The following is an 8715-nucleotide window of genomic DNA, read 5'->3' on the forward strand; positions in this document are numbered from 1 at the left end:
GTTTTTGGAATCTTGTTTTAAAACAGTCATTAGCTATATTCAATGTCATGAAGATTTTTCTCTTATGCTTTCTGCTGTGAGTTTTGTAGTTTTCAGTATTTCATTGGTACCTAACTCAGTTTACTTTATTTTTGGTTTTAAGGAAAAATAAAGACTACAATGTTGCTCTTTTCCACGTGGATATTCAGTGGTTTCAACATCAGGTTGAAGACCTTTCCCTTTCCCCAGCGAGTGGTCTTGCCACTATGTTGAAAAGTTTTTACTATATATTAGGGTTTTCTTTTTTTTTTCTTCTTCTAAGTAATCTATCTCTTCCATTGATCTATTTGCCTGTCTGATGCTAGTACCAAAACTATTTTTATTACTTTGGCTTTGTAATATGTTTTGGTTCTTGTAATTTTATTCTTTGTTTGCAAAGAGGTTTGGTTATTTAGTGTCCCTTGAGATTAGTTATAAATTTTCATATGAATTCTGCTTTTTGTTGCTTAACTATACTACTATGCCCTAGGATGCTTTCACTAAGGTATTTATTGAAAATAATTTACCATGCTAGTATAAATATCTGCACACTGAGAATTTTTTCATGGTTGTTATATACATGAATTATGATTAATTAGTACCATATTGATTTTTCACCAGGAGTTTGGTTATTTTTGTTATATATCAATGAAGTATTGTGTCCTTGAAGAGTAATCTGTAAATAAAATAACTGAGTAGATATTTAATCCGTGAATCAAAGTATTAGGATAAAATTTTCACAAAAGAAATAATTTTGCTATTTATTTTCATATGCCCTGTGCCTATAACAGTACTTGTATGTTCCAGGTCAACTGGAGCTATAGCACATTGGGAAGGGCGTTTGCCTTGCACACAGCCAACCCAGGTTTGATTCCTCTATCCCTCTCAGAGAGCCCGGCAAGCTACAGAGAGTATCCTGCCTGCATGGCAGAGCCTGGCAAGCTACCTGTGGCGTATTCAGTACACCAAAAACAGTAACAAGTCTCACAGTGGAGATGTTATTGGTGCCCAGTAGAGCAAATCGATGAACAATAGGATGACAGTGCTACAGTGCTACAGTGTATGTTCTAGGTGCTTAATAAATATCCACAGAATAAATATATTTAAGTGTATATATTATATGACATTTATGCTTACATATTTATATCTATACACATGTGTGTATACTGTAGCACTGTTGCACTGTCGTCCCCTTGTTCATCGATTTGCTCGAGTGGGCACCAGTAACATCTCTATTGTAAGACTTGTTACTGTGTTTGGCATATCATATACGCCATGGTTAGCTTGCCAGGCTCTCCCGGGTGGGTGAGATATTCTCATACTCTCGGTAGCTTGCCGGGCTCTCTGAGAGGGATAGAGAAATTGAACCCTGGTTGGCTGCGTGCAAGGCAAATACCCTACCTGCTGTGCTATCACTCCAGTCCTGTGTAGAGTCCTAAAATATAATCTTGTGAGAAATATAAAATAATTCAGGTTAATTTGCATATAAGTGGATCAACATGGAAAGCATCATGTTAAGTGAAATGAGACGTAGAGAGATAGACATAGAAAGATCACACTCATCTGTGGAATATAAAGTAACAGAATGGGAGACTAGCACCCAAAGAGTAGTAGAGATAAGGACCAGGAGGTCTGCTCCACGGCTTGGAAACCGGCCTCACATGCTGGGGGAAAAAGCAGCTGAGGTAGAGAAGGGAACACCAAGTAAAGGATGTTGAGAGGACCCATTCGGGTTGAAAGATGAGTGCTGAAAAAGACTATAGACCACTCAATACCTCTATTGCAAACTACAACACCCAAAAGGAGAGAGAACAAAAGGGAATGCCCTGCTGCAGAGGCAGGGTGGGGTGGTGGGGGTTGGGGTGGGGTGGTGGAGGGATACTGGGATCATTGGTGGAGGAGAATGGGCACTGATGGAGGGATGTAAACGATCACTGTATGACTGAAATGTAAACACGAAAGTTCGTAAGTTTGTGACTGTATCCTATGGTGATTCACTAATATAATGTTTTTAAAAATAATTCAGATTATTAGTCCAGCCTATCATTGTAGATCTTGCTCCTAGGCATAAATACTGACACAAACCTCTGTATCCATCTTCAAGATTATATGATCTACTGTATGTCTTTGATATGCAGTATCTTAGATACAGATATATCTAAGTGGAACAATGTCATGGGGAACTTATGAGAAACTTTTGCTCTTCGAGAAAGGTTCAGGAGCTATACCACTAAGTAAACCTCCACATTCTTCCTGCATGGAAAATGAATGTGACCCTTCATTTTCCCATGGTCGTCTTTAGATGGTAAAGCTACACAGGAGACAGATGAAAGTCTGCACGATAGGTACCTCCCAAAGCTGGAAAGTGACTTGGCTTCTCCCAGCATTATTGGGCTATTGCATCAACCTGGGAATGTTCACCTATGGACTCCTTCCTATTTGTTTAAGTCATGACTGGTTGCTTTTTGGTTATTTATTGCCAGAGGGATTCCTGGCTGTTAAACAGGCAGATGCAAATGTGTCTTACTAGAGAGTCCAGAGTGACTGAGACATGGAGGTAGGGAACAGCACAATGGGTCAAGTGATGTCCACCTGCAGAAATGATTTCACCTTGGCTGGGAGTTATAGGGTAAGACTGGAAAAGTGTGAGAGCCAGGTGTGCCTTGAAAAAGAATTTGACTATCATTCTGTAGGTATTTGTGCAGAAAATGAATGAGTTAAGCATTGGCAAAATAGGCCCATTCTGGTAGGAAAGCATAAAGGCTCCGTAGGCAGCCAGGAGACTATTGAGGAAGCGACTTCACTGTTTAGGTGACAGAAAATGAAAGTCTAAAGTAAGATTGTAACAGTGGGGGAGAGAGAAAATTTAGAATTTGAAGTACATCTGGCATGAGGTAATTGCCAATTTGATATAGATGGGCATAATGAAGAGGAATTATGTTACTATATTCATTCACATTTAAGACATCTTTGACTGAAAGGGTGTTGTGATGCAATATGCTACTTAAAAACACATCTAATTAATCTATGATACACTCATGGTTAAAAACCCTCCTTTCAAAAATGTAAAAATATTTGCTTTTTAGGACTTAGAGATGGTAATAGTTGAAATTGATGGGTACTTTGTGCCAGGCATTGTTTGAAGCATTTTGATGATTTCACTCAGTGTGATAAAAAAAATTTATGAGAATTATGGACTTCTCTATTGTAGATACGGTGATTAGAAAGGAAGACTGGGCTTGCCACCAGGGCAAATGCCAGGATGTTCATGCTGCTAATAGCTTAAGAGAAGGAGGAGGTAGAAGTCTTAGGTCTGTTGAATTTTAGGTGCTCTTGAGATTCCAACGAAACTATGCAGTAGAATATAAATTTTTTAAGTTGAGTGGGGGAAGAACTCTTCAGAATAAGTGGGTTAAGTGGATCATTCATTTTTCAGTCAATATTTAGGGACCTGCTATGCACCAGGCTCCGTGATAGGTACTGGGAATATTATGATAAATAAAGCTGGCTATAAGTAAAATGGCTGTTATTTCATCAGTCCAGATAGATTTCAATCCTTTCTTTGTATCAGGCACTATATTGAGGTTACTAAAACTTTTATGTCTCTATCATTGGGGAGATGACATTAACTTGCATCATCAAAATTGAAAATATATGAATGGTTATAAAATGATGTAAATATGTTGGTCTCACTTTACATTCATATATGCTCACCTTTGGGTCTCATTGTGGCTCAGTAACCTTGTCTTCCCACTCTCCTGAGGGCTTGTTTAACACCTTTTGCTCCCTCTTTAATGTTACATATCTTCCTCTCTTTTTCCTCAATTTATAATACTGCTTCTTATTTCACTTTGAAAATTGAAGCAAATAGAAGTAATCTGATCACTATCTCCCAAGAGCAAATAAGAGCAAATATCAGTCCCTCCCCATCTGTGTTTCTGCATGTTCCCTTGTTTTATGTAAATGCTAGATGTGCCTCTAAACCCAAACCATCATTGTTTTATTATGAAACCATTTATTCTTAGACAAAACATTCACTTTTATATAATCAAAGGTTTCATTACTATAATTATTTGATTATCTGTAGTAAATTGTTCTTTTGGACCTCATTATTTCCTTTTTTTACCCTCATTATTTTCATTAATATATAAAGATCTATTTCATCTGCATAAAAGCAAAATATTGGTTATACTTTTCTCCCCCTGTACCACTCCATTAAACCTTTGCTGCCATAAGCTATCAATATTTTTCTGGACTTATGCTTCTGTTTCTTTTTCTCTTTTCTCCCAATCCTATCAGGCTTGCTTTTTCTTGTTTGTTTGTTTGCTTGCTTCTGGGTCAGACCTGGTGATGTTCAGGGCTTACTCCTGGCTCTGCACTCAGAAATTGCTCCTGGTGGTGCTTGGTGGACCATTTGGGATGCTGGGACTTGACTCAGGTTGGCCGATACAAGGCAGGTCCTTATCTGCTGTACTACTTCTTGGAGCCTCAATCGATCCCAGGAACTTTTATCTTTTTTGCTCAGACTCAACTATTTTGGCTAGGTCACCACTGAATACCATATTGCTAATTTCAATTTTCCATTCTCATTCTATTCTCTCTTTCAGTAATAACTGCTGTAGTTGGTCATTCTGCTACTACTGGAAGGAAGGAATTTTTTTCCATTCAAGTATAATATCTCACATTCTTTAATTTTATGTCAATATTCTCCAGAATTCTTTGCTGTTTACTTTTCTGGCAATTAAACATTATGGTATCTCAAAGCTCAGTTTTATGACTTAGTATTTTCTCAAGCAATATGTTCTTCTAAGGAAAGGATTATTCCTTGCCCCAAGGGAATTAAATAATGTCTTGCTAAGGAAATTGGCAGAGAGTTTCCAAACAGTTTTGCACTGAAAGTACCCAGCTTCCTTCAATTCAGAATTGCATTTATAGCTGTTTAGTCTGAAACTCCACTTGTCTCAAATTCCACATACTCAAAATGAAACTTATTCTTGCTCTCTGCCCAATACTTCTCTGGTCATTGGCATCTCCATTCAATCTATTGTTCAGGCCAAAAATATATGAAATCATCTTCACTTTTTTCCTTTCCAGTGCATACAAACTGAAGTTTGGCAACAAGGTAAAATATATTTTGAGTCTACGCAGTTTTCTCTATCCCATGAACTATCATTTTATCATTATCATTCCCTGTTCGTTTTAGTACAAGAATCTCCTATTTTTACAATCGCTTTCTTATAATTTATTCTCTTATAAAAGCCAAACTTAAGCCCATAATATAAAAATGTAATTATGTCATACCTGTAAACCATCGTAGAAGCTCTATTGTTCTAGGGGCTAGAGTGATAGCACAGTGGGTAGGGCATTTATTTGCCTTGCACACGGCCACCAGGATTTGATTCCCAGCATCCCATATGGTCCCCAAGAACTGCCAGGAGTAATTCCTGAGTGCAGAGCCAGAAGTTAACCCCTGTGCATCGCTGGGTGTGACCCAAAAAGCAATAAATAAATAAATAAAATTATAAACGTTCATTAAAGTTTATAAGACCTGCAGGCTTCCCTATTCTCTCCCAAAGTCTTATCTCATTTTTTACAGCTCCATGTTCCACTAATGTCACCTGGTCTCTTTCCTGTTCCTAGAATACACATTCCTGATTTTGCCTCAGGACCTTTAGACTCCTGTTTTAACTTCCTGGGACACTCAGGATATGCATGTGGCTTTCCCCTTCCCTTCACTCATTTCTCTGTCATAGTGCCTGCTCATTTACATAGTCTTTCCTATCTATTCTGTCCAAAACAGCAATCCCTTCCACATTGGTTTCTTTTTCCTAACCTTGTGTTCTAGTCTTCATAGAAAATTCTATAATCATGACTATATTACATATAAATATATTACTATATACAGCAGAGCCTGGCAAGCTACCCGTGACATATTTGATATGCCAGAAACAGTAACAACAACATGCTCTTTGTGTTCCTGGAGCGAGCAGATGCCAGTGGGCTACAATAGCATGCGACAGGAACGAATGAAGACATTACTGGCACCTGCTTGAGCAGATCGATGAACAACGGGATGACAGTGATACAGTGATATTACTATATAACATAAATATATATTTATATATTTACTATATAAGAAATTTATTAATGCCAAGAATATACCCAGCTTTTTATTTTCATGAATAACTGAAATTGATGAATGCTAAATGACTGCATTAGAGATATAATATATAAATTTTATATTACATTTAGTATATGTGCACATTAATGCCAAGATTGCTTCTGGTATTCCATTTAAATGTTCAGTAACTGATGAAAGCCAAATAACTAAAACAGTACAGAGTATTGGCAAATGTTGGTCTTTATCGTCAACTTTTCAAATGTGACTCCAATGTCCACAGAGTTGCCTTTCCCAGTACTGATACTGTGAGGTGATAAGCATTCTTTCTGTGTATTTAGTCTTTGACACAGCATGAGGAACTGAAGGTTTGAAGTATAAAGGACACCCAGTATTCTACTGAGGACCATGCTCCAAACTATAATACATCGATCAATTAATTATCCCTCTAGATCTAGCAATTCAATTGTGAATTAAGCTATGAATTCACTGATATGCAATTCTCATTTCTCTCTCTTTTTTTTTTACATAAAGATAACATGATTACTATAGATTCCCTGCCAATATCATGGTAGGCAACGACTTTCTGGGTAGTATTTTACAAGTTATTTGTCCCTGCCCTTCCATCCATCTATCTGCCTGTAACATTGACTGAGCATGCTCAGAGTTGAAGGGAAAAATCATTCTTCCTACATACAACAAATTCTTTTTCTTAAAGACTCTTGCCATGCATGGGGCAACTCACTGTCTGGATCTGTACACTACTTAAACAAATGTGGCAAGGTGATACTGGTAGAGAAATTTCTCACAGTAAAATACCAACAAAAATATCAATTACCAAAATTGTTTCTGAGTAAAGAAAAGTTGAGAACTCAACAAAATTCTTTTGTATTTATCAACTAAGCACAGCATTGGTGTACAAATTTTCAAAGATAACCCAGAGACTAGACTCATTTATGAATGTTGGTTCTAAAGGAAAAGTTAGTTATCAAATAATTGCTAATTTTGTACCACTACAACGATCAAGGTTATATCACTTCCATTGAGGTAAAAAGACACTTAGAAAAGCTAAATTATAAAAATCAATTCTAAGAGAAATCAAAGAGTAATTCTATAATAGCATGTATTATATAAAATATACATCTATGTTTATCTATATCCCTAAAAACCAATGCCACGCTTAATAGGAAAATAAAGTAATTACCATGTCATAAATGAGACCATAAAAAAGATTATTTCTATTACTTTTCAAGTTTATCTTATAGGATTTAGTCAGTACAAATAAGATTAAATAGGGGCAATGTAAGCATAAAAAGGTGAAATTATTATTCATAAATAATACGCATATTTGTCAATATATAAAATTCACATTCAAAGCTACAATCACAAAAAACCCTATAGTTGCACAAATCAGTTGATTCAGCAAGTCCATTTCTAAGAATTCAGTCTACAGTTATACTTGCTCTCTTGTGAAAGATGTTCAAGGTTATTCACAGTCACACTAGTACTCTTGTGAAAGAGGTTCAAGGTTATTCATTACAATATTGTTTGTCATAGTAAAAGAAAAGAAACAGAACAAATTCACATCAGTAAGGAGCTGGTTAATAACTGATGGAACTTCATATAATTTATGCTGTAAAATCATGAAAATAAAGCATGTGCTGATGTGGAAATGTACCCAAGGTAATAACTAAGTGGAATGAATAATACCATTTAGGTATAAATCAAATTTGGACAGTTACAGAAAACACAAAGAAGGGAGATTTCCTAGAACCAGGAAGGCTGAATAAAACTAGGGCAAAGCAAGAACAAGGGAGAGGATGATATTTCACTGTGTATATTTTTAAACCATCTAGCCTTTGAGCCATATGACTGTCATTCATAAAAATATTTAAATTTTAAGGAAGCAATCTGTTAATTTTTTAAAAATTAGCTCAAATTTTTGGTCAAATTCTCTGAAGAATATCTTTAACTGCACTGCTCATAAACCCCAATAAAACAAAAGAATGTCTGCAGATTTGCAATATTGTTTTGTGTAAACAAATAAGCTCATTTCACAGTCATTTGTTGCACATTAATTCTGCATGAGGTAATATCATTCCTGATCATAAAATTATGAGAAAATTTAAGATAGCAAAATGGATGAATAAATTAGCTATGATACGCATATCAAATGCCCTAACAGACTTATTTTCAGATGCTAGACAAAGAGACACTAAGATCTGACAGGAAGTTTTTTGGATAATATGCAGAGATCTGAGTTGCAAAGAAAGAATAATAGAATGGAAAGAAGAGAAAACATATGCAGATAGGAAAAGGCACGATCTCGCTGGTGTATTGAACCCAGTCAAGAATGGATGTAAGGAAATGAGAAAGTGCTGGGGCCAGAGGAAACAGGGGCTTGAACATAAAGTCACTGTCACTGTCATCCAGTTGCTCATCGATATGCTCGAGCGGGCACCAGTAACGTCTCCATTGTGAGACTTCTTGTTTCTGTTTTTGGCATATCGAATATACCACGGGGAGCTTGCCAGGTTCTGCCATGCGGTAGGGATACTCTTGGTAGCTTGCTGGGCTCT

This window comes from Sorex araneus, chromosome 10 (assembly GCF_027595985.1).
Source record: "Sorex araneus isolate mSorAra2 chromosome 10, mSorAra2.pri, whole genome shotgun sequence".
NCBI lineage: Eukaryota > Metazoa > Chordata > Mammalia > Eulipotyphla > Soricidae > Sorex > Sorex araneus.